The sequence below is a fragment of the Micromys minutus genome (assembly GCF_963924665.1).
Source record: "Micromys minutus genome assembly, chromosome: 15".
Lineage (NCBI taxonomy): Eukaryota > Metazoa > Chordata > Mammalia > Rodentia > Muridae > Micromys > Micromys minutus.
In genome coordinates, this window is record NC_137984.1 from 11,894,642 (window position 1) to 11,921,022 (window position 26,381).

Here is a 26,381-nt window from a genome sequence, read left to right on the forward strand (position 1 = left end):
TGAGGTTTGAACTGTTAATTTGAAGCAGTTATCATGAAAGGCTATTCTCTCTTTAAATTGACACTGTTGTACTTAGGACTGTGATCTTCACAATTAAGACGTTATCACCGTAATGTCCAGCTCACCTCTAGGAAAGAACACTCAGCTGACACTCACCTGACTTTTTTTTTCATTTTTAAAATAACAGGACGTATGTTAAATATCAGTATAATTATTAAAACATGTCCCTGCACTCTCTGCTCTTACTAAGTGCTAGTGAAGTAGATCCCTGGGAAAGATAGAGGTTTACATATAGAAAATGATTCAAATTGCCCATATTTCACAGCCTCGGATATGGAGCATGAGGAATCATATTGAGACAGCTCTTTCCTGTCACTTGACCACCAGAGTTTATTGCTACACCGAGTTGAGAAGATCCTAGTCTTTCCCTGTAGAAATGAGTCTACTGTGACTACTGGATATAAGAAGGAAGTACTTCATCAGAAACGTCAGAAACTTATGAACTCTGGAAATGAGAAGTTCTTTACAGTAACTGAATGTTCCTGTAAAACAAAAATACTAAATTTAACTGTAGCCATCACATAGAAGTGCATCACTGACTAAAGTTACAACATACTAAGTATTTTGATTATTTGTTTGTATTTTACTTGTGAATTCTGCTGGGCAGAGTAGTCGGTATAAAAAGCAGCCTCTATTTCATGAACATACAATGGTTTAGAAAAGCAATAAAGAGTAAATTTTTTTTATTGATGTGGATATACCTTCTGTAGGATAATTGAAGAGACAGAATCTTCCAATCCCTGATATGAAAGCATACCAGAGTTTGTCTCCAATATAAAATGTCTTGCATCCTTGCTTTTTCTAATAAGCCGTGCCTCCTTTTCTTTGTTAGATAGGACAAAAGCTGAGCAAGAACCAAATTCCAGCAAAAGTGAAGCTTTGTTTATTTCTAGCCTCCCCAGAAGTGTGGGTGAGTAGGGAATTAGCTATTCTGGTAACTATGTGCTAGAGTCTCAGAGTGGGTTTATGTTTCACTGCGGTTAAATGTGAAATGCTAGAATTCTACAGCCCAGCAATCAGATTACTGAAAATATGCATCCTGTGTTCAGCAACAAAGAAGCATGGGAAAGGGGAAGTGAATTTTGGATCTGGAGAGAAGAAGCACTTCAAGAAGTTGTGTATTCATAGGTGCAAAATATTTTAACAGGTGTATACTCCATGATCAGAAACCTTATTTCCAAGGGCCAGCACATTGTCAGTGGCATCTGTGTGTAAAGAGGGAGTGGGCCTCATGATCACAGAGAGCCTCTAGCCATAAAAGTCATGTGATCTCAGTAGCTTACAGTCCTGCCAAGCAAAATTCCGAAACTATATTTTCTCTTCGTCTCTGCCAAGTTCCGCAAGTCTTAAGTGTTTGGGGGAAAGGTCACCAGAGTTAAAGCAGTGGCTGGGAGAATGTCCCATGTAAGCAAAGCCTGTTGCCAATGGCTGTTCCATGTTCATTTTTTTGCAGCTGAACAAATCCATCAGGGACAGCCTCGGATTTAGAATCCTATCAACAAGGTCCGTTCAGCAGATATTAAAGTAGGGGTGATTTAGAGAGCAGTGTGTGTTGGCCTCTATCAGTCAGGAAAATGCAACCACCCACTGATATCTGGGAAGTCATTTAGCTTGGCCATGTGCTCACACCATTGCCAAACAGTATTTAAGCACACAATTTCTAGCCTGGTGCATTGAATGATTGTGGTCTGCTCTTTGAATAGAAAGAAATCTAAGACATCTAGAGTGGTTTAGGAACACAAAAAGCTTCCTTCTCTGGCCAATAGTTGACACATCAAATATATTTTTAAGTGTCTAACATGATTTTATCACAGCAATGACTCCTGTATCAGCGCCGGAAATAAAAGTAAATTATTCTAGTACTGCAACATTACAGCCCTTACACCAACCATAGTTTCTTAGTGATTTCCAAGCCCATCAATTGTGTTTTTATTATTTCTCTGAATTGTGGCATTGAAAACGTTTGACTGTTACCTAGTTTGTAGCATTTCCATATTTCCTCTGGATGTCTTAGACAAAGAGGCGGTCCTGAAACGACAGGCTGTAATTTCCATATTTCTACAAGTCACTTTAATTTCCTAAACAAACAGCAGACATTTCTTTCTGAGGTCTCTGTAACCCGATGACTCAGCCAGTTATTCAAATGTGTAAGCCCTATTGTGGAGAAGTGGGATCAGAGGTTCCTGGTGAAGAGAACAGTCAGTTCAGAAGAATAGGGGCACCTTGACCTGCAATATGGGCTTTTCAGTCTCTGCTCTATGTTAACAATAGAACGAGACACATAAAGCTCACTAGAACTGGTATTTGCCCCTGTATCTGTACCCATTCATTTAAAGCTCAGACACTAGACTCATTCTATTCTGGGAGAGCTAAGGTGACTGATGTAACAATGGTTTCTTGCAGTGACCAGCCACATGGCAAAAGTTTTTATATATAATTATTACCTTAATCTAAAGCTTTACTTTTGAATTAAATGTTGCATGCTCTCTTTTTCAATGCCAGCTGAAATGACTTATCTTTTGTTATAGATAAATTAATAATTCAGTAACTAAAGGAATCAAGAAAGACATTTTATAAGGTTGTAACTTTTTAAAAATCTTGAATCTTGGTCTGAAATAATCTTAGAAAATACCAAGATAAAAGCTACTTGTCTAACCACAATTTTTTAAACAGATATATAATGATGAACAAAAAAGAAAGAAGGTAAAATGATATGACCACAGTATTAAAACTGACAATGTGTATGTATGTATAAAAGCCCAGAACATTTGTTGATGAATATATATATATATATATATATATATATATATATATATATATATATAATAGTTTTATCTCTATCTAATTTAAATAGAAGACTTTATGAAAATACTCCTGTTCTGAAAGAATAGTTTAAAATTACCAAAATGTATTTAACTCATAGCTTGGAATTGATAACTGTGATGTTGCTGTATTTTATGAAATCTGAGGGAAGTGGAATACCTGACAAAGAAAAGGCTCAGCTGTGTACTTCCTGTAGCTGAAGAGACAGTTCTACATCATCTGCCAGAGACAACCCCCATTACCAGTAATGATGTTGAACCGACACTGACTTCATGTGCTTCAACATGTGCCTGGCTCCTTTACTTAACTAGACCTGCCCATAGCTAAGATCTCTTCCTGCCTTCTCTACCTGTGATTTTGATCAGATACAGTTGGGATCTGAATATAATATCTCATTAAAACAAACTCTGGAAAATTATATAAACAATTTGAATGTAGAATAAAACTGAAGTCTTTGCTAATTATACACACCCAGAGACACAGACACACACACACACACACACACACACACACACACACACATATATATATATATATATATATATATATATATATATATATATATATATATATATAATATTTGAGAAACATAGACCACAAAGTAAACCAATGTTTCCATATCTCTGAATACCTCGATGTACAAAAAATCATTTTGTTATAGTATGTGCATTTTTTAGTTTCAGCTTCATCTTTATGTACACTGTAGTTGCTTCAGGACCTAGTTTTTCAGAGAATCTCTTTATCTAAAGAGAGCAACAGCATCTTCAGAACTCCTTGAGCTTGTCTGATAGTCAAGGCACGTTGTGGAGGCATTGAACCACATGCTCGCTTCTAACACAAAGCAAGCACTGTGACTTTCTCCAGGGCTTTGACTGTTTAGTTAACTTCTGAAGTAGGCAACTTGAAAGCAGGGTATAACTTAATGCATCAAGTATGTATTATTTTACCGATTTATTTTTGTACAGTAGAAAGATAGGGCGATTTTTGAATGATCTTGTTTTACTTAACATGGACTAAGGTGAATTTTTACAAAATAAGATCTGGGATCTCTTTCTTACTCTCACTCTCTCTTTGTTTGTGTGTGTGTATGCGTGTGTGTATATGTGTGTGTGCACATGTGTATGGGAAAACATACAAGGTACTAAAATATACCTAAAGATTATGTAAGGATGAGAAGTGAACGAATCTTCCCTCCTTTCTTGGTAGAGAGAAGAGTGATAAAGACCTGCAAGCATTTTGAAGTCAATTTTTCAAGGCCCCTATTTTCTCACTTGGATCATATTGAGTAATGGAGAAAATAACTAAGGAAGGAAAAACTTCATGTAGAAATTTAAGAAACAAGTATTTGTGCAGGAGAAATAATGTTAAAGACTGTTTCTTTTCCTACAAGTCATTCAATGCCATGAATGTTTATGATGAAAGGAAAAGTTATTCTTGGTTTCAGGATAAAATGGAAGGGGAAGCAGACACCAGTTTAGATGCAGTAGATTGGAAACTTATATATGTACAGTTCCCATAAGCAAATAGTGATGAGATAGTTTCCAATAGATGAAGGTTTGTGAGGTTTTGGTAATCAATTATGATATCTGCTTTGATACTTGTCAACACCCCTTGATAAAGAAGAAGATTTAGGCAACTTTCAGTCCCAGAGATACTAAGTGCTGTAACCTAAGCTTGGTAAGGATTTAAGAGCAAGGGATTCCTAAGTGGGACATATGAGTAAAAGAAGCTCTAGGCATAAGCAATAGAAAATGAAGAGGATTTAGGTAGTATATAATAAAAGTATGAAATAATTAGAGTAAAGTGGTTTTAGGTGCTCTAGAGAACTAGACATCAGATACTTTGACTAGATGATATTTTAGAGACAACTGAGAACAAAGCCATACAAAGAAAATAATAAGGTGAGTTTTCCATTCACCTATTTTTATGAATGAATGGAAACAGTTGACCTTGAAAATTCTCATGGAGAATAATAAATAATGAGTTATGAACATCCATGACTAGATGGACAAATCAAGCAAAGAGCAGTAGAAAAAAAGACAAAAATTGCAACTCTTAAGTAGTGAACCAAAAGGTGGAGACTATGCCCTCAGTAAGATTCTGAGATAATAATCTGAATCAAACAATGCAGGCAAGGAAGGCAAGCCAAACTGGAAGTTAAGAAGGGAAACAGGATTGAGAGATAGTTCATCTGTTAAAGAGGTTGTTACCAAGACTTATGTTATGATCTGATATTAACCCCTAAAACCTGCATGGTAGAAGGAAAGAACCCATTATGGAAGTTGTCTTCTGTTATGCAAATATTCAATATCAAATGCTAATATGGACATACACACACACACACACACACACACACACACACACACACACACACGCCCACCTCCTCCAGATATATTGTATATAAGTTAAAGAAAAAAAGAAGTGAAATACCTTGGTCTGACTCTAACTAATCAAGTAAAGGACCTGATTGACAAGAACTTCAAACCCCAAAGAAAGGAAATCGAGGAAGATCTCAGAAAATGGAAAGATTTCCCTTGTTCATGGATTGGAAGGATCAACATTGTAAAAATGGCCATTTTATCAAAATCAATCTACAGATTCAATGCAATCCTCATCAAAATTCCAACCCAGTTTTTCAAATAGTGGGAAAGGGCAATGTGCAATTTCATCTGGAATAACAAAAGACCTAGAATAGAAAAATCCATCCCCAACAACAAGAAAACATCTGTGGGAATCACTATCCCAGACCTCAAGCTATATTACAAGGCAAATGTGCTAAAAACTGCATGGTACTGGTACAGAAATAGGCACATGGATTGATGGAATAGAATAGAAGATCCAGAAATGAGCCCTCACATATATGGTCACTTGATTTTTGACAGATGAGCTGTAAACATTCAATGAAAAAATTACAGTCTCTTCAACAAATAGTGTTGGTCCAACTGGCACTCAGCATGCTGAAGAATGAAAATAGACCCTTCCTTATCTCCTTGTACAAAGCTCAAATGCAAGTGGATAAAAGATCTCCACATTAAACCAGGTAAACTGAAACAGTTAGATGAGAAAGTAGGAAAAACCTTAGAACACATAGGCACTGGAGAAAAATTCCTGAACAGAACTCCAATGTCTCATGCTCTAAGGTCAAAGATTGACAAATGGGACTTAATGAGATTGCAGTTTCTGTAAGGCTAAGGACACTGTCAAGAAAACAAAATGGCAGCTAACAGAGTGGGAAAAAATCTTTACCAATCCCACATCAGATAGAGGCCTAATATCCAAGGTATACAAAGAACTCAAGAGCTAGACACCAGAGAATCAAACAACCCTATTAAAAATGGGGTACAGAGCTAAACAAAACGTTCTCAGTTGAGGAATATGGAATGACTGAGAAACATCTAAGGAAGTGCTAGACATCATTAGCCATTGCAGGGAAATGTAAATCAAAACCACCCTGAGATTCCACCTCACACCAGTCAGATTGGCCAAGATCCAAAACTAAGATGACAACAGATGCTGGAGAGGATGTGAAGAAAGAGGAACACTTCTCCACTGTTGGTGGTGTTGTAAACTGGTACAACCACTCTGGAAATCAGTCTGGTGATTCCTCAGAAAATTGGACATAGTACTACCTGAAGACCCAGTTATTCCACTTCTGGGCATATACCCCAAAGAAGCTACAACATACAACAAAGACACATGCACCACACTGTTCATAGCAGCTCTATTTATAATAACCAGAAGCTGAAAAGAACCCAGATGTCCTTCAGTAGATGAATGGATACAAAAATTGTGGTACGTGTACACAATGGATTACTACTCAGCTTTCAGAAACAATGACTTTACAAAATTCTTAAGAAAATGGATGCATCTAGAAAATAACATCCTGAGTGAGATAACCCAGTCACAAAAGACCAGACATAATATGCAGTCACTGATAATTGGATAGTAACCCCAGAAAGCTGTGAACACCCCAGAAACAACTCACAATCTATATGAAGTTCAAGAAAAGAAAATAAAAAACCATTATGCTTAATCCTTACACACCAAGAAAACTTTGACTATTTCCATGTTACATCCTGTTTTACATGTACTTTATGCTCATTGTAACTAGTAAGATTTTAATGCACACTATCAAACCTTCAAAAAACCTCTAAAAGTACTGACAAAAATGTATTCGTATCCGTATACTTTCATAAAAGATGCTTAAAGTCTGTACATTTATCTTTGTTTTTTTTTAAATAAAATTGTTCAATTACAAAAAGGAAAATGACTTGTTAATAGTGAAAAAAGAAGTGAATTAATATCTTTCTATCTACTTTTAAACTCCATGATAAATAAATGACTAGGTAATAAGTAGTATTGTACTTTTCAGGAATTATACAAAATTACAAACAATATTTAAGACTATCCAAAACAATGAAATCAATAAGAGAGGAAGAGTACACATGGGAAGAAAAAACACAATGACAAGGTGCTGCACAATCCCCAGGGCTAATGGGGAACCAAACAAAGGAATATAGACTTGATGCAATTATCTTGACAAGATTGAGAATGTAGTAAGTGGTGCTATTCAAGAAAGGGGAACTTGACCAGTCAAGGCTCCATTTAGAAACAAATGTTTCTGATAGCATATGAACATACACAAAACCCTAGAGAGACCTTTTCAAAATAGTCACAAGCTCTGACATTAATTTCACAAGGCTGAGAAAACAAAATAAACTTTACTGGATCTATTTTAAAACCACACTCAATTCCATTATCAATTAGGAAATAACTCTTACTAATATAACTAAACAACGGTTCTGATGTCCTCATGTTTCCCTGCTTTGCTGGATACAGAAAAAAAAAAAAAGAGAGAGAAATATTTAAGGCTGTTGGACAAAGAAAGGAAACTGGGCATTTCTGTTCTGAGATCCTGCTTAACTGTGGCTTACCCCCGTTCATTTACTCCTATTACTTAGAAAGAGAAGGAGACAGAAGGGCATTCATTACTGAGAAAAGTAAAATCATTGCTTTCCTCTCAATCCTTCATAATCAGAAATTCTAAAAAAAAAAAAAAAAAAAAAAATCAGGAAAAATGATTACCAAACCTGTGACTAAAGCCATTGGATTATGAAAAGAATGCACATTTCAGCCATAAAAACCTACAATATTTAAAATTAGAATTTAAAATTATTCTGGTTAATGTCATTAATTATCTGAGCCTATGGACATATTGAGGGGATTAGGAACAGTGCAGACAGTTTGTACTCTGACAAAAAATCTTGACCAACAGTTTTGGTCCAAGCATAGTAGCTCCACGGACTTGGAAGAGGCCAGGCAATTATCAGTACATATCTTCTTGACTGATGGTCTTATGTAGCATAGCTCTGATAGATTTTAATTTTATAATTGGTTTCTGTAGCAACTTCTTTTTTTGCAAGATACTGGCTATAAGTATAGAAGAGTTGGAAGTATTCTTAGCATACATCTTGAAAATTACACTTTTACATCACCACAAGGCTCAGGTGCATTTCTGTGTCCATCCCCACAACACTGACTATCCTCTTTTATTAGACTGTTACATGGGCTGGCATTTTCTCTGAGCTGTGCCATTCCCTTCTGGGAGGAAGAAGGAATCTCACTGGACTCAGTACATGTACTTCATGCTCATTGTAACTAGTAAGATTTTAATACATACTATCAAACCTTTAAAAAAAATCAAGTACTGACAAAAATGTATTCATATACTTTTATGCAAAAATGCTTTTAAAATCTGTACATTTATCTTTGTTTTTTAAAATAAAGTTATTCAGTAAAAAAAAAAAAAAAAAAAAAAAAAAAAAAAAAAAAAAAAAAAAAAACTAAGGGGAATTACATGATAAAACCCCATAGAATTTCAAACAAAACATTCAGTTTAGTGAATTGTGTTCTGTCTTGGCGATGGACAAAAACTAACTTCTAGTGATTGATTACCTTTGATAGTACACAAGCTACATAAATTTTCTGTGTGAAAAGTTTTAATGTATAAAATAAGATTAATAATATTTCATAGAATTATTTTAGTAAGATATTATGTTTAAACTATTAAATCCATTTGTTAAACAAGTATTTGATCACACAAAGAACTCAGCAAACCATTTACTGTTACTGTTATAGTCCACTATTCTAAATGCTGAGGTTTGTTAATGAGAATATTTATTCATAATATGTATTCTTCATATGATTTCTTTATGTGGCAATGATTTCAATTTTCCTCTGCTCCTGTCTTCTTATCTGTATAATTTCTATCTGCAGTTTACGGGGCTGGGTCGCTGGCTCACGTTAATTATATTCCACTTGACTCTACGTTTATATGCCGTCCAGTAAAAGACTGTGAGTCATTGCTGCAATCTCACTACTTTTATTTTTATATAGGTTTTGAAAACAGTCTCCAAACATACCTGTTTGAAGTCATTGAGACCTTCATTTAATGAGCTGACCTGCCACTAAAGGGATACAGATTCCCACATGGAGTGGTTCATTAAAGACAAGTTGTAATTTTTGTTCTTCCCCCAATCAGCTCTTTCTTATGGGTGCTTACCCTAACTCTTTAGTCTTGTGGTGTTCATCGCTTCCAACACATCTACCACCCCTCCTCTCATACCTATACTGCACATGGTGGGATTGGCAAGTTCTATCTGAATACCTTTGGAAGTACAATCCTGACTTCCATCTTTGTACATTTTCTTAAATAAATTACACTAACCTCTCCCATTAAAGCCAAGTTATACACTTACACATAAATTGATTATAGTGATTGCTTAGGACTCCTAAGTGGAAAAGAGCCAGGTACAACTCTCACAACCTTTTTAGTCCTTGATCTACCTTGACTTCCACCTGGTGTCTTGCTTTGGATGTGGGGTCTTCAGCACAGTGTCTTTCTCTTTATTTATGAGTCAATTAATTTGCTATGTTTTATTTTTGGTAATACCCTTTGAAACTGTAGTGACACAGATGTCTTTGGCCTGCTCCCGTTAGAATTAAACATTGCCTTTCTAATTTCCACTTCCATAGAAGACATGTGACAGATGACATGGTAATTTTCCTATTTCTTCATGTTCATAAAACATTGATAATATGATTTTTACCTTCCCTTTGTTCTCAATTAAATGAAATGCTCCAATACAATTAACGTGCTCTTGCGATTTAGGTTGTCTTTAGAGGCTTCTCTTGTCTCTGATTAACAGCACATCCCATCCATTCTTAGACCCCCCGACTGCTATTCAGAATGTTCCATTATGCCTGCCAGCTATAAATACAATTGTGAACCAATATCATTTTAATTGTTTCACTAATAACTTGTTTTAAATGATTCAACAGTCATCAGGAAAGATAAGTGCTCTTGTACCCTGCAGGCTTGCGCGCATGATGGTGTGAGGCCACGAGGAGAGCCGTATCGGAATAATGAAACCTTATGCAGAAGATAATGACAAAGCGCTCACATTGCCGTAAAGATAAATGAAAACAGTAGATCTTCTTTGCTCGGTAATATAACATCCATTTCTCGCTCCCATTTCAATCATTAGACCTTCAAAACAGATTAATGCCCAAATACACAAAAGCAACATGTCCCATCATAACAGCCATATGCTCCCGTTCTTCCAGGCGGACCGTGAGTGATGGAGTTAACGAGCTTTACAAATGCTCTTGTTAATTAACAAAAATTGTTACTTTCTCGTTTGAGGGGGGGTTTATATATTAGACTTAATTACACCAGATAATTGCAACTGCTAGGCACCGAACAGCTCTGCCCATTCTGTTCTTTCAGTGGAAAATCAACAACTGCAAACCCTTGCCTATTTGTGCGGATGGCTTCAGTAAGCAAACAGCCCTTTTATGTTAATGGTTTCCTGGCATTCATGGGTCTGGCAGGAGAAATGTGCTGGGGGAGGGTTCGCTAATGGCAGCACATAATCACATTAATTAAAATATAACTGCCATTTAAAGATTTGTAGTGTGGAATTAGAGCATGTTGGCGAACTGAGAAAATCAAGCTAGAGAGCATACTAATGCTACCGTGCCATGCTCCGCGCACAGCAGTCAGCGACCCCATGTGTCATAAATGTAATTTATGAGTGCTATTTGCTTTGAAATATATGTTTTTAGTTCACTCATTAGAATGTAAAAATCCTCAGTGTTGGCTTTAGAGGTCTCAGAGTAAATTCACCGAAAGCTGAGACTCATGATCTACTTTAAAAAATAATAATAATAATTTATTTTTAATTATGTCTTTCATAATATCTCATAGTAAAACAAAACTGTCTTTTTTTTTCTGAAGGCATAGTTAAGGCAGAATGTTATAAATTGAAGTCTTTTGGTTATGCTAAGATAATTCCATGCAGTTTTATTGGGTTCTTAAGAGATATGATCCCCAATTTTGTTTCTTTGTTCTGAAGAAGTTTAGTGGACGCTGGTAAATGCTTTAAAGCTGAGCGAATGCAGGGAAGACAGTTGAGAAAATATCTTGTAAAGCTTGGCATTAGTTTGTCCTTAGGATCCTCTCGTTAGTTTTAAAGCTGTCCTTGCTCCAAATCAGTCCCATTTGTACTTCACCTACAAAGACACTAGGAATGTTCCCAGGATAAATTGCTAAGGGCCCATAACCATACCCAAGGGGATACAGTCTAATTGATTCTTAATAATGTCAAAGGGTTCCTGTTTCAGGAACTAGCCAGCTGTGAGCAAATTCCACTTGACTAAGCCTTATACCTTCGGCTGTGTGAAAACGTAACAGTGAATTATTTTCCTTTATTTCACCCACCCCAAAGTGCCTATCAGGATGCTAAAACTAACCCACTGTCCTTAAAAGTGTTATTGACTGAAATGCAATGTGCAGGACTCTTGCAGACTGTGTTATCTTGCAAATCACTGGAAATTCTTTACAACACCAGAGACTTGAGTATACAGTTAAAGGGAGGCTCTGACACACCCCACCCAACAGCCCCAACACAAACCAATGGCAAATCTTTTCATGTGGAACCCAGAACCACAGCCCACAGTGTTCCCTACACTTAAATCTTGTGTGAGAAGGGACTCAGTGTTTTCAGTAGCCAAGGGTGACTAGCACTGTGTCATTAGCTCTGTAGGACACCAGAATCCCAAATATAGGGCTATTGTGATCATCTTTCATGTAAAGTAAAAGAAGACTCTAAAGTAATAATGAAAGGCATAGGACAATGACAGTGGTTAGGGATGTCAAGTTGCTACTGCTCTCCATTTTCTTCCTTAGTAAAATTTAAGTGACATCTATGTCATTTTAGCGCAAATACACACAACAGGATAGTATATTTTGCCTACAAAGTAAAATTCATTAACTCTCGTTTGACTTCAATGCAAATTTTGTCTTTATTCATTTGTGTAGCCTAAAAGAAAAAAAAAAAAAACTTATGTCATTCCCAGTGTCTTCAGACTCTGCATCAATTTTCATGCATAACCACAGGTCTTGATTGACAGGCAAGTAAGATGTGAGTGAACCTCAAAGAAGTACCTGTGTTGTGTAATTTCTCACCCTTCCTGTCTTCCATGAGAATAACTAACCACACCTCATGTTAGGGTTTTATTTGGATATGGTTTGTGCTGCTTTTATTACTTTTTTCTGTTTGCTTTATTACTCTGTTCATTTAATTCAGCTCAATAAATGTGTTCTTATGTTGCCAAATGGTCGCTGAAGGATCACGGGTAAAATCTGAAATGAGGTCTGAACTCTGACATGGCATACATCAGTTCTGTCACCTGACTTAATTGCTGTGTTGTGTTGGGTGAAATGTGAACCTCTTTCAATCTAAGTTCTAACTCTATCTATCTTTGTATGTGTGTTTCGTTCTGGAGGTGTCTTTTAGTCCATGAGCTTCTTTTGAAGACTTTAGTATAGTGAGTACAACATGAGTGGTTAACTTTGGTGTCTGCTTTCATTATGATTCTCTGAGAAGTCGTATTTGGGGGAGCCTAAGGATAAAATGAAAGGTCCAGTAAAATCATTTTCAGGGTCTCAGTATATAAGGAATACTCCTTTCATTTTCTTCAGCAAGAAACATTCTGTTTATAAACAGCAAGCACTTCAGAAATACTTATCCAAAGTATGCATAAAGAAGGAAATGTCCCATCTAGCTTTCCAGAGATAAAGAAGTCTCCAACTTGTTATAGTTAAGCATTTAAGCCAAAGGAAAAATTTACCTGCAAAACTGCATGCTTCACTAAATGTTAGATGACAAGACAGGGTTTCCAGTAATGAGACTGGGGAATGCCATCATTCCAGAGGCAGCAAACCCAGCTTCATTGCAATTCAGCATTGCTGTATGGGGACTTGAGATGCTTAATTTAATGGTATCATTATTATTTTTCTATAAAATGGGGGCTGGAATGAGAAACAGCAACTTGCTAGCTTTCATGGCACACCCTTGTTCCCAGGAATGGGTAAGTGGTCTCTTTGGGCCTTACTGACATCTAGGTCTTGTGTACCAACTTCCTAACTCACAGGAACCTTGCAAGTGATTATGACTGTCAGACTGCTAAAGTAAAAGATTATTTCCCATATACTGAATATGAATGTTTCTCTTCTACCTAGAAAATGTGAGATTGAAAATGAAATTACCTCCAGCCCTCTTTTTGTGTTAACTCTGCCATTTACACTGTTCTAAAAGGATTTTAAAATAGACTGGTTTAAATTAATCTCAGTGCCTAATGTGATCATGAGGTCAGAAATGTTAGCTTTAACACCGCTGATAATATCATCCTATGAACACAAGGACAATAAGTCATAGCTAAGTGTCAATGAAAAGGGGTCAATGATTAAGAAATTCTTCTTAATGCCAGAGAAGATTAATATGCAATATGACTCATCAATATATTTTTTCTGATTTTTTTACTTTTTTTTGCTTGCTTGCTGGTTTTGTTTTGATTTTCTTGTGTAGAAACAACATGAAGGTCTTCACTTAATTTCTTAAAAGAACAGTAGTTCAATGCAAAGGTATATGGCATGGTATTCTCTACCATTACTAGATGAGTTTCAACCCCTGACTTACATAACATTTAGTTCTAGCATCATTCCAAACTCGAGACTTCTAGAATTTTATGCCTATAAATAATATAATCTCGCACATAATTCAGGACTGAGAGTGAAGAGAGAAAGATATATCTATGGAGATATTATACCAACACAGGACCTCCTGGCAAGCTTTCCCAAGACATGTGCCTACATTCAGCTATGTTCCATGCTATGAGTGCTCAATTACTTATTTCAGTTTTGTGGAAATGTTTTCAGACACATGTACATTTATGAATCTACATGCTACTTTGTTTTTCATCACCATCCATGAATACAAAAACATGGAAAATTATAATGCATAATCTATAGGAAACTATTTATTTATTTTTACACTCTAAATTTTATTCCCCTCCCAGCCCACCCTTGGACTGTTACACACCCCATATCCCCTTCCTGCTAACCCTTGTCTTCCATACAATGTCCCTAACCCAGTAAACCCCTCCCCACTAGACCTCTAAGCTTCCTGGGGCCTCCAGTCTCTTGAGGGCTACGTGCATTTTCTCTGAATGAACCCCAACCTGGCAGTCCTCTGCTGTACCAGTTTGCAACCCCACCAGCAATGGAGGAGTGATCCTCTTTCTGACATCCTCCACAACATGTCTTGCCACCTGAAGTTTTGATTTTCACCATTCTGATTGGTGTAAGGTAGCATCTCAGGGTTCTTTTGATTTGCATTTCTCTGATTACTAAGGACTTTGAACATTTCTTTAAGTGCTTCCCAGCCATTTGAGATTCCTCTGTTGTGAATTCTCTGTTTATTTCTATACCTTATTTTTTGGTTGGGTTGTTTGGTGTTTTTGGTGGTTAGCTTCTTGAATTCTTTATATATTTTGGGTATTAGCCCTCTATCAGATGTTGGGTTAGTGAAGATTTTCCCCCAATCTGTAGGTTTGTCTAGTTGACTATGTCCTTTGCCATACAAAATCTTTCCTATTTCATGAGGTTCCATTTATCAATTCTTGATCTTAGAGCATGAGTCACTAGAGTTCTATTTAGGAAATTTCCCCTGTGCCAATGAGTTAAAGTCTCTTTCCTATTTTTTCTTCTAGTAGATTGAGTGTGTCTGGTTTTATATAGAGGTCCTTGATCCACTTGGACTTGGTTTTTGTACAAGGTGACAATTATGGATCTATTCTTATTTTTCTACATACTGACAGCCAGTTATACCAGCACCATTTATTAAAGATGCTTTTTTCCGTTGTATACTTTTGATTTCTTTGTCAAAGATTAAGTGTGCATAAATATGTGATTTTATTTTTGGGTCTTCAGTTGTATTTCCTTGGTCAATCTGTCTGTCTCTCTACCAATAACATGCATTGTTTAATCACTATTCCTCTATAGTATAGGTTGAGATCAGGGATGTTGATTTCCCCAGAAGTTCTTTTATTGTTCAATTTTTTTTTTGATATTCTATTCTTTTCTTTTGTTTTGTTTTCTGGATGAATTTGAGAATTGAGCTTTCTATTTCCTTGAAGAATTGTGTTGGGATTTTGATTGTGATTGCATTGAATCTGTAGATTGCCTTTTTTAGGATGGCCATTTTTACCATGTTAATTCTGCCAATCCAGGAGCATGGGAGATCTCTTTATTTTCTGAGATCTTCTCCCATTTCTTTTTTGAGAGACTTGAAGTTATTGACATACAGGTCTTTTACTTGTTTAGTTAGCAAAAATTATTTTATATTATTCATGGCTATTGTGAAGAGTGTTATTTTCCTAATTTCTTTCTCAACCTGTTTACCATTTGTATAATGAAAGGCTACTGATTTATTTGAGTTGATTTTACATCCAGCTACTTTGCTGAAGTTGTTTATCATCTGGGGAGTTCTTTTTTAGAATTTTTGAGGTCAGTTATGTATACTATAATATCATTTATAAATAGTGGTGCTTTGTTTCTTTCCTGCTGATTTTTATTCCCTTGCTATTGTTTTGTTGTCTTATTGTTCTAGCTAGAACATTGAGTGCTATATTGAATAGATATGGGGAGAGTGGACATCCTTATCTTGTCCACAATTTTAGTGGGGTCAGTTCAATTATCTCCCCCATTTAATTTTATATTGTCTCTTGGTTTGCAGTAAGTTGCTTTTATTAATTTTAGGAATGGGCCTTGAATTTTTGAAACCTCCTGTACTTTTAACATGAAGGTATGTTGTGTTTTGTCAAATGCTATTTCTGCATCTAAGGAGATGATCATGTGATTTTGTTCTTTGAGTTTGTTTTATAATAGATTTTTGTACATTAAACCAAGATTGCACTCGTGGGTTGAAGTGTACTTGATATGATGAATGATGGTTTTGATGTGTTCTTGAATTCAGATTGTAAGAAATTTATTTAAATTCCTATACTCAACAAAACAGAAAAATCTAGATAAAATGAATGATTTTCTACACAGATACAACATACCAAAGTTAAATCTAGAGCAGGTTTATCTATCTAAACAGGCCTATACCCCATAAGGAAATAGAAGTCATTAAAAACCTTCCAACCATAAAATGCACAAGGCCAGATGGATTTATTTCAGAATTCTACTAGACCTTCAAAAATGACCTGATACCAATATTCCCAAACTATTTCATAAAATAGAAACAAAAGAAACACTACCTAATTCATTCTATGAAGCCACAATTACTCTGAGACCTAAGCCACATAAGGATCCATTCAAAAACACAGAACTTCAGACCAATCTCATTTATGAATATTGGTAAGATACTTTCTTGGCAATATTTTTTTAATATTTTACTTATTTTTTAATTGAAAAGTGCTATGCAATATATTCTGTTCATTGTTTGCCCTCCCCTTAGTCTTTCCACATTTTTCTAATCTAACCTCATGCCTATTTTTCTCTTGCTTTAGAAAACAAAATAAACAAAACAGAAGAATAATGAGCAAAATACCCCAAAACATACCATAATAAAAATAAAAGAAATACAAGCACACACACATAAAAACAGAATATTGGGAAACATATAGCCAAATGACAGCAAGTGAAAATAGTATGCTAGAAATAGTGCTACACTTTATTTAATGAATTGGATTTATCAAAATACATGAAAGTATTGATCTATGATTGGTTAGAATAAAAAGCGCAGACAAATAACAAACAAAATAATACATTCTGTTAATAATAAAACTACTTGACAAAATGGCTGAAGAAATCTATCTGCTGTGGTAAACATGTACTTTTCATTTAGAGGACCCAAGCTTTGTTCCCACTACCCATACTACTTGGTGCCCAGCCAAAACCAAAACTCTAGCTTCTGTGATGAGATATTCTATTCTTGTCTTTGTGGACACCTATACTCATGTGCAGAGACCTAGGGCCACCGTAAACATAATTAAAAACACAACCCTTTACAACACTGATGTAGTTTTGATTCATGACTATGGACTGAGTTCACATACTATCATATTATGCCTACTCTAGATTGCTTGGAGTGATTGACAATTATACTTTAGAAACCAAGGCAACGCAGAGAAACAAGAAATTCCTTCTGTCTACACAACAGTAAGGTAATTGCAGCTCCTTGACCAGCGAGGAAAGACGACCACCACCAGAGGATTCTTCTCAGATCACACTTTGTTGTGGGAGCCTCTTGGTTGAAGGGGAGAGCAAGAAGCGAGGGGTCCGAACTACCCTAGCTGTCCACTTATATAGGGAGAAGCACATACAGGCTTGCCATGATTGGTTGTCACCAGTCTGCTGACACCAGAGGCCTCGGGATTGGCCAGAGATGGGTTAAGTACTGCGCATGAACAGCAGCACCTTAGCTGACAAGAGCATGACTATATATGGAGTTGTTTACTTCAAACCTTGAGGGAGCCAGCGCCATCTTGTAATGGCATCCGCATTCGGCTCCCCACAGGTAATTATTTTTACTAGAAATGTAGAAAACAGGATAGTGTGATAGTTTTGAAAAATGCAATACAATATGAACATCTATCACTCCTTGTTTTTGTTTTAGTTGAGAGCTGAGAAGAAGCAACTGAGTGTCACTGTCAAAACCAAATCCTATCTTCAGGATACAAAGTTCCATCTTGAAATGCAACAACAATTTCCCAAAGGATTACCTACCACTGTGCCTTTTTCCTTGGCCTGCAGTTAGATTTGAGGAGAGAAGTTTCTGAAGAATAATTTTCAAAAGATAAATGTTAGGGTCCCTTGAGAAAGCAACAAAAACTTGAAAAAAAAAGAAAATATTTAAAAATAGTATTGGAATCCCTCTGAGAATGGGACAACTTGGGTGGGTTTTACACTTTTAAGCAAACTCTTGAGTATGTGATTGACTTGAAAAGGCAAAGGAAAGAAATATACAGCAGTGAAGAAAGCACTCCTAACTGATGACATGTTTTCTTGGGCCAGATATACATGGACATAAGAGCTATTTTAGTTTTCTTCAACTAAAAATTGCCTTGGACAAACAGCTGAAATGATAACGTGTTCTGAAATAAAGAATATTCCCTGAATTCAAGAAAGAGGTGCAGTTTTAAGGAAATGGTAATTGTCTCTTCACCTTGGAGCTACAGAACAAAGTAACCAAGGAGTTGCTAATACAACCCAAGAAGAAAGAGAAGTATATGATACTTAAAATTAGATTAAAATGGAGCCATCCTGTAAGAGTTAAGTATTCTTTCCAATCACCTGGCTTGAGAGAAGCCAGAAATAGAATCAATTGGTTGTTGTCATTATTATTTCTTATTATTACTTGTTATAGTAACTTCTTGATAATTAAAATATTAAGAGTCATTTAAGGTTAAAATCGAATCCTTTTGCATTTTTTCTTAAAGTTCATTTGAAGAAAGTTTAAATGAGTTTTCTAATTTACATATGAACCACTGCATAGTTAAATTAGCTACTTTACCATCTAAATCACTCCATAAAAGGGCTGTATGCTCATAGGAAAACTATATGACCATGACTGGGTCTCATTTTAAGATAGAAAAATATAATGAATAAGATGTGCCACATAGAAAATGTCCTCTCTCTACATCTCTGTGTCTTGATCTGTTGCTGTTTCTCTGTGTGTCTTTGTGCATGCATGTTCCTGTGCATTCGCTCATACACATAGAAAAATGAAGGTTTGAACCAAGAATTTCTAGTAATTTAATACATTCCAGACATTCTGAGGAAGAAGGTGCAAGGGCAGCATGAGAAACGGTTCAGTGTAGAGGGAACTCAGACTTAGAAAACTACCCCCTAGGCATCCTCCTTCTAGAAAAGAAGAGAAAAGATTGCAAGATTTCATGTTTCTCCATTCTCTATCATGTTTCCAAGGGATAGATTCAGGAGAGCGTCAAGGATAAACACAAGGTTGCTGATGAATGTAATTGAAGAAAGGCAACTCTTTAAAAAGTTGTATCATTAGACAAATATATTTATTCTCAGAAAAAAAGTCAAGAAAATCATTGCAACATGCTAACAATGTAGTCTTTTGAGAGATTCACTTATAATGGATAAATATCATAAAAATTAAACTTTCTATTGAATACAAATCCCTAGTCATTCCTTGTTGCTCTTATTGTTCATTGTTATAAAGATATCAAGAAAAGATAGTTTCTAATACATGTGCTGCTTGCTTAAAATCTAGTTTCCTAATGGGTACCATATGTAAAGTGTGGTCATTATTGTTATAACCGCCACAATAATTTTCCAATATGAAGCTTCCCACCCAATTTTCTTCTAGTTCTTTTGGCTTAAATGATGTCATTTTAGGGCACATTCAGCACTCCTTCAGTTACAGCTGTTTTGTTCTCAGCAAACAAAAATCTCTGTCTCAAACAAAGAGAGAGACATCCATGCATTGGATCCCAAGGTGAAAACCCTTCATCTTAATAATACTTGAAAACCTTGGTTTGGAAATAAATGTTTTTTAAAGAAGGAAGCAACATTGATCAGGATTTGAAACCTTGCACCAAGAGTTAAAATGTAGAGTAACATGTCTGTCCTCGCATAAGAAAACAAGCTCCTAATTCAAATTGTCAATAATGGAGGAATTCCCTTGATCTTGTTTATTTTCCATCATATGCATGTGGGTACAAAGAGTTTTCTAAAAAATTATTTTTCTTGACTCCTGAGTTTATCTTCCTCTAACTAGCCATTTTGAAATATTTCTTGATGTCAACAGTCTAAAACTACAGCCCTTTACTATCCTCAAAACAAGTTGTACAATAGATATAGCAGCTTAGCAAGAAGAAAAAAATAAAATTGGAATTTTAAGGACCCATTTAGATTTTAAATAGTCCTGAATAGTTTTGTTCCATCTTTTAAATTATTGTCATATTAAATTGTTTTTAGTTTTACCTGTAAAATTAAACTAACACTATTAAATCATAGTACAGAAAGACTCAGTGAGACAATATTTATGCCTTTCAACTGCATATATATATAGTTACACACAATTATTTTGGGCACTTAAGTGAGACTAATCTAATATGAGAATGTATCTTAAATTTATTTATTTATTTTATTTTAATACTTGGAAGCAGAATCTATAAGATTCTGGTATCTTGTGATTTCCTTCAGGAAAACTTGTGTAAATATATTTTAAGGACTAAAGCCTTTGAGGAAATTTTTTATTATCTTTTAATATCTCATTATATTTTACTTAGCTTTTCTAGTTGTCATATTGACTACATGTGGTTTTTATATTTTACATTTGACTAAAATTATTGTTATGCTTTTAAGTATTGATATAGTCTCACAATTAATATACATGTGACTCATAAGCATGTATCAATTTTAATATTTTCCTTTAAGATTATCAATTGAGAATATGTATCAATTTAGAATATCAGAGTAACTCTTTTTCTGTTTTCTTCTTTGATTTTATCATTTTTTTACTTAAAGAAATAATGAGTCCTTCACTTAAGGAGGTCATAATAGTCCTTTGGAAAAGTTGCTTTAGCCTATCTCATAATTTAATCAACTATGTTCACGTCTTGGTTCTGGCACTGCAATACAGGATACTTTGTGCCAATTACAGAGCTCCTGTCTGAGCTCTTGCCTTGCCTGCTCATCTCTACTCTTCTTCCTCTTCCTGACTGTTTTATAGCACACTGCTTTTCTGTTTTGCTGGTTCACTGTTCGCACTGATGCCGATGTTGCACTAGTCATTGTACTCCTGTGTCTTACTATAATATGAAGCCTCATCTTAAATTTTTTTTCTCAAAATACTTTAACGTTCCACAATTTCTTTATACCTGGTAAGTATGCTTGCTGGAAATACTCTATTTCTGCTTTATTTAAGCTTTATTTGTGACAGAGAAATTTGGAATAATTATTAGAGACTTGAAGAGCAATACAGCAAGATTTTAGAAATAGCACTTCTATCCTTTCTGGTATGTGTCATATAAAAGCAGCAGTCACTCTGACTCTTCTTAGACGAGGGTATTCGGGTCTCTAAAGGATTACACAGTTGTACAACCTAGACTCAGAACTCAGTGATTACTTAATAAACATTGTTATAAACAAAGATGAAACTGTTTTGTACTAATGTCCATCAGCAAAGCAGTTTCATGATTATGTAACACTAATATCTTTGTTGCTATTTATTCATACATGTGTATATACTTATATGTTTGTATGTTTACTTTGTAGCATTGTTTCAGTGTTTAGATGATATAATTTTTTTAGAATATACAAAGTTCTGTGTATTTTTTCTACAATATCAACTTGTTTTAAATTTTTATTTATGTATACATGTATTTATTTTTACACTCCAAAATTTATTCTCTTCTTGGCCACCCTCTAACTTTTCCATATCCTATACCTTATTCCCACTCTCTGTCTCCATGAGGATGTCCCCACCCAACCTCACCTTGCCAGATCTCTAAACCCCTGGGGCCTCCAATTTCTTGAGGGATAGACATTGAACCCAGACCCAGCAGTCCTCTCCTGCATATGTGTTGGGAGCCTCATAGCAACTGGTGTGTGCTGCCTGATTGGTGACCCAGTGTCTGAAAGATCTTAGGTGACCAGGTTAATTGAGACCTCTGATCCTCTTACAGGGTCATTCTTCTCAGCTTGCTCCAACTTTTTTTCTAATTCAACCACAGGAATCAGCATCTTCTGTTGATTTGTTGGGTGCAAATATTTTCACCTGACTCTTTCAGCTATTTGTTGGGTCTTGCACAGGGCAGTCATAACAGGTCCCTTTCTGTGAGTGCTCCATAGCATCCAATAATGGTGCCAGGCCTTGGGGCCTCCCCTTGAGGTGGATCACCCTTTTGTCCTGTTGATGAGCCTCCTTTTCCTCAGGCTTCTCTCCATTTCCATCCCTGCAATTCTTTCAGACACTAACAATTATGGGCCAGAGTTTTGACTGTGAGATAGCAACTCTGTCTCTCACTTCATGCCCTGTCCTTCTGCTGGAGGTGGGCTCTACAAGTTCCCTCTCTCCACTGTAGGTCACTTCATCTAGGGTCTCCTTATTGAGTCCTGAGAATCTCTTATGACTCCCAGGTCTCTGCTACCTTCTGGAGAGTCCTTCCAACCTCCTCCCTCCTGAAGTTGCCTGTTTCCAATCTTTCTGCTGGCACTCAAAGCTTCCATCATTTCCCCCACCCAATACCAGATCATATTCCACTGTCCCATCCCCCCACTATCCCCTTTCCCTCCCAGGCCCCCACATTTCGTCCTTGTCCTCCCCTGTGGTTGTTTTTTCTCCCTCCCAAGTGGACTGAGGCATCCACAATTGAGCTCTTCAGCTTGTAGAGTTCTTGAGTTCAGTGGACTATAGCTTGGGTATTCTGTACTTTGTCCTAAACAGAACACTAATGTCCTAATGGCTTATACTCTAAGATCAAGAATTGATAAATGGAAACTCATGAAACATGAAAGCTTGTATAAGGCAAAGGACAAAGTCAAGACGACAAATTGGCAACCTACACACTGGGAAAAAAATCTTCACTAACCCAACATCTCTCAAAGAGCTAATATCCAGAATATATAAAGAACACAAGAAGCTACCGACCAAGAATAACAAACAACCCAATTAAAAAAATGGGGTATAGAACTAAACAGAGATTTCACAACAGAGGATGCTTGAATGGCTGAGTAACATTTAAGGAAATATTCAATGTTCTTTTCTTTTTCTTTTTTTTAACTTTATTTTAAAAAACAAAGATGAAAGAAGAAACATTTAAACATTTTTGCATAAATGTATACAAATACATTTTTCTTAGTGCTTGGCTTTTTTTTTTTCTTTTTTTTAAGGTATGATACTCTACATTAAGGTCTTACTACTTACACTGAGCAAGAAGTACATGTAAAACAGGATATAATCCAGAATTAGTCAACGTTTTCTTGGTGTGTAAGGACTGAGCATAATAGTTACTGTTGTTGTTTTTTTTTTTTTTTTCTTGAACTTCACACAGTTTGTGAGTTGTTTCTGGGGCAGTTCGAGCCTCTGGGGTTAGCATCCAACTATAAGTTACTGCATATTACGTCCGTTCTTTTGTGACTGGGTTATCTCACTCAGGATGATATTCTCTAGATGCTTCCATTTTCTTAAGAATTTGGTTAACTCATTGTTTCTGATAGCTGAGTAGTACTACATTGTGTAAATGTACCACAATTTTTGTATCCATTCATCTACTGAAGGACATCTGGGCTCTTTCCAGCTTCTGGCTATTAAAATAGAGCTGCTATGAACATTGTGGTGCATGTATCTTTGTTGTATATTGGAATGTCTCTGGGGTACATGCCCAGAAGTGGAATAGCTGGATCTTTAGGTAGTACTATGTCCAATTTTCTGAGGCATCGCCAGACTGATTTCCAGAGTGGTTGTATCAGTTTACAACCCCACCAACAGTGGAGAAGTGTTCCTCTTTCTCTATAACCTCGCCAGCATCTGCTGTCATCTGAGTTTTGGATCTTGGCCAACCTGACTGGTGTGAGATGGAATCTCAGGGTTGTTTTGATTTGCATTTCCCTGATGGCTAAGGATGTCTAGCAGTTCCTTAGATGTTTCTCAGCCATTCAATATTCCTCAATTGAGAATGTTTTGTTTAGCTCTGTACCAATTTCTAATAGGGATATTTAATTCTCTGGTGTCTAGCTTTTTGAGTTCTTTGTATACCTTGGATATTAGGCCTCTATCTGATGTGGAGTTGGTAAAGATCTTTCCCATTCGGTTGGCTGCCATTTTATTTTCTTGACAATGTCCTTAGCCTTAAAAAAATTTTGCAAACTCATTATGTCCCATTAGTTAATCTTTGACCTTAGAGCTTGAGCCATTAGTGTTTTGTTTGGAAAATTTTCTCCTATGCCTATGTGTTCTAAGGTTTTCCCTACTTTCTCATCTAATAGTTTCAGTGTATCTGGTTTAATGTGCAGATCTTTAATCAACTTACACTTAAGCTTTGTTTAAGGAGATAAGAAAGGCTCTATTTTCATTCTTCTGCATGCTGAGTGCCAGTTGGACCAACACCATTTGCTGAATAGGCTGACCTTTTTCCATTGACTGTTTACAGCTCCTTTGTGAAAAATCAGGTGACCATATACGTGGGGGCTCATTTCTGGATCTTCTATTCTATTCCATTGATCCATGTGCCTATTTCTGTACCAGTACTATGCAGTTTTCAGCACAATTGCCTTGTAATATAGTTTGAGGTCAGGGATAGTGATTCCCGCAGATGTTTTCTTGTTGTTGAGGATGGATTTCTCTATTCTAGGTCTTTTGTTATTCCAGATGTAATTATACATTGATCTTTCCAACTCAATGAAGAACTGGGTTGGAATTTTGATGGGGATTGCATTGAATCTGTAGATTGCTTTTGGTAGGATGGCCATTTTTAAAATGCTGATCCTTCCAATCCATGAACATGGGAGATCTTTCCATTTTCTGAGATCTTCCTCGATTTCCTTCTTTAGAGCTTTGAAGTTCTTGTCATATAGGTCCTTCACTTACTTAGTTAGAGTCACATCAAAGTATTTCATAGTTTTTGTGATTATTGTGAAAGGTATCTTTTCCCTAATTTCTTTCTCCACTTGCTTGTTCTTTGAATATAGGAAGGCTACTGATTTGTTTGAGTTAATTTTATATCCAGCCACTTTGCTGAACATGTTTATAAGCTGTAGTAGTTCTCTGGTGGAATTTTTGGGGTCACTTAAATACACTATCATGTCATCTGCAAAGAGTGATGTTTTTACCTCTTGTTTTCTGATTTGTATCTTTTTGATTTCCTTTTGCTGTCTAATTGCTCCAGCCTGGACTTCCATGTTGAATAGGTAGGGGGAGAGTGGGCAGCCTTGTCGAGTCCCTGATTTTAGTGGTATTGCTTCAAGTTTCCCACAGTTAAGTTTGATGTTGGCTGCTGGTTTGCTGTATATTGCTTTTATTATGTTTAGATATGGACCTTGGATTCCTGTTCTTTCCAGGACTTTTAACATAAAGGGGTGCTGAATTTTGTCAAATGCTTTCTCAGCATCTAGTGAGATGACCATGTGATTTTGTTCTTTCTTTGAGATTGTTTATTTGGTGGGTTATATTGATGGATTTTCTTATATTAAACCATTTCTGCATCCCATGGATGAAGCCTACTTGGTTACGGCGAATGATCGTTTTGATGTGTTCTTGGATTCGGTTTGCAAGGATTTTGTTGAGTATTTTTACATCAATGTTCATAAGTGAGATTGGTCTAAAGTTCTCTTTCCTTGTAGGGTCTCTGTGTGGTTTAGAAGCGAGGGTTATTGTAGCCTCAAAAATGAGTTAGGTAGTATTCCACCAGATTTTATCTTGTGGAATATTTTGGAGAGTATTGGTGTTATGTCCGCAATAAATGACTGATAAAATTCTGCACTGAACCCTTCTGGATCTGGGCTTTTTTTTTGGTTGGGAGGCTTTTGATGACTTCTTCTATTTCTTTACATGTTATGGGATTATTTAGATTGTTTACCTGGTCCTGCTTTAATTTTAGGATTTTGAATCTGTCTAGGAATTCATCCATTTCCTCCAGATTTTCCACTTTTTGGAGTATAAGTTTTTGTAGTAGGATCTGAAACTGAAGAGAGCATACATCAGCAACTTGACAGCACTGCTAAAAGCTCTAGAACAAATGGAAGCAGATACACACAAGAGGAGTAGACAGCAATAAATAATCAAAATTAGGGCAGAAATAGACCAAATAGAAACAAAAAGAACCATTGAATCAACAAAAGCAAGAACTGGTTCTTTGAGAAAATCAACAAAATTGATAAACCCTTAGCCAGACTTACTAGAGGTCAAAGAGAGAGTATAAAAATTAACAAAATCAGAAAGGAAAATGGAGACATAACAATTGAAACTGAGGAAATTCTAGAAATCTTCAATGTTCTTAAGGAGCAGAGAAATGCAAATCAAAACCACACTGAGATTCCATCTTATGCCAATTAGAATGGCTAAGAACAAAACCTCACATGAAAACATAGTATGTGGAGAAAGAGGAACAATCCTCCA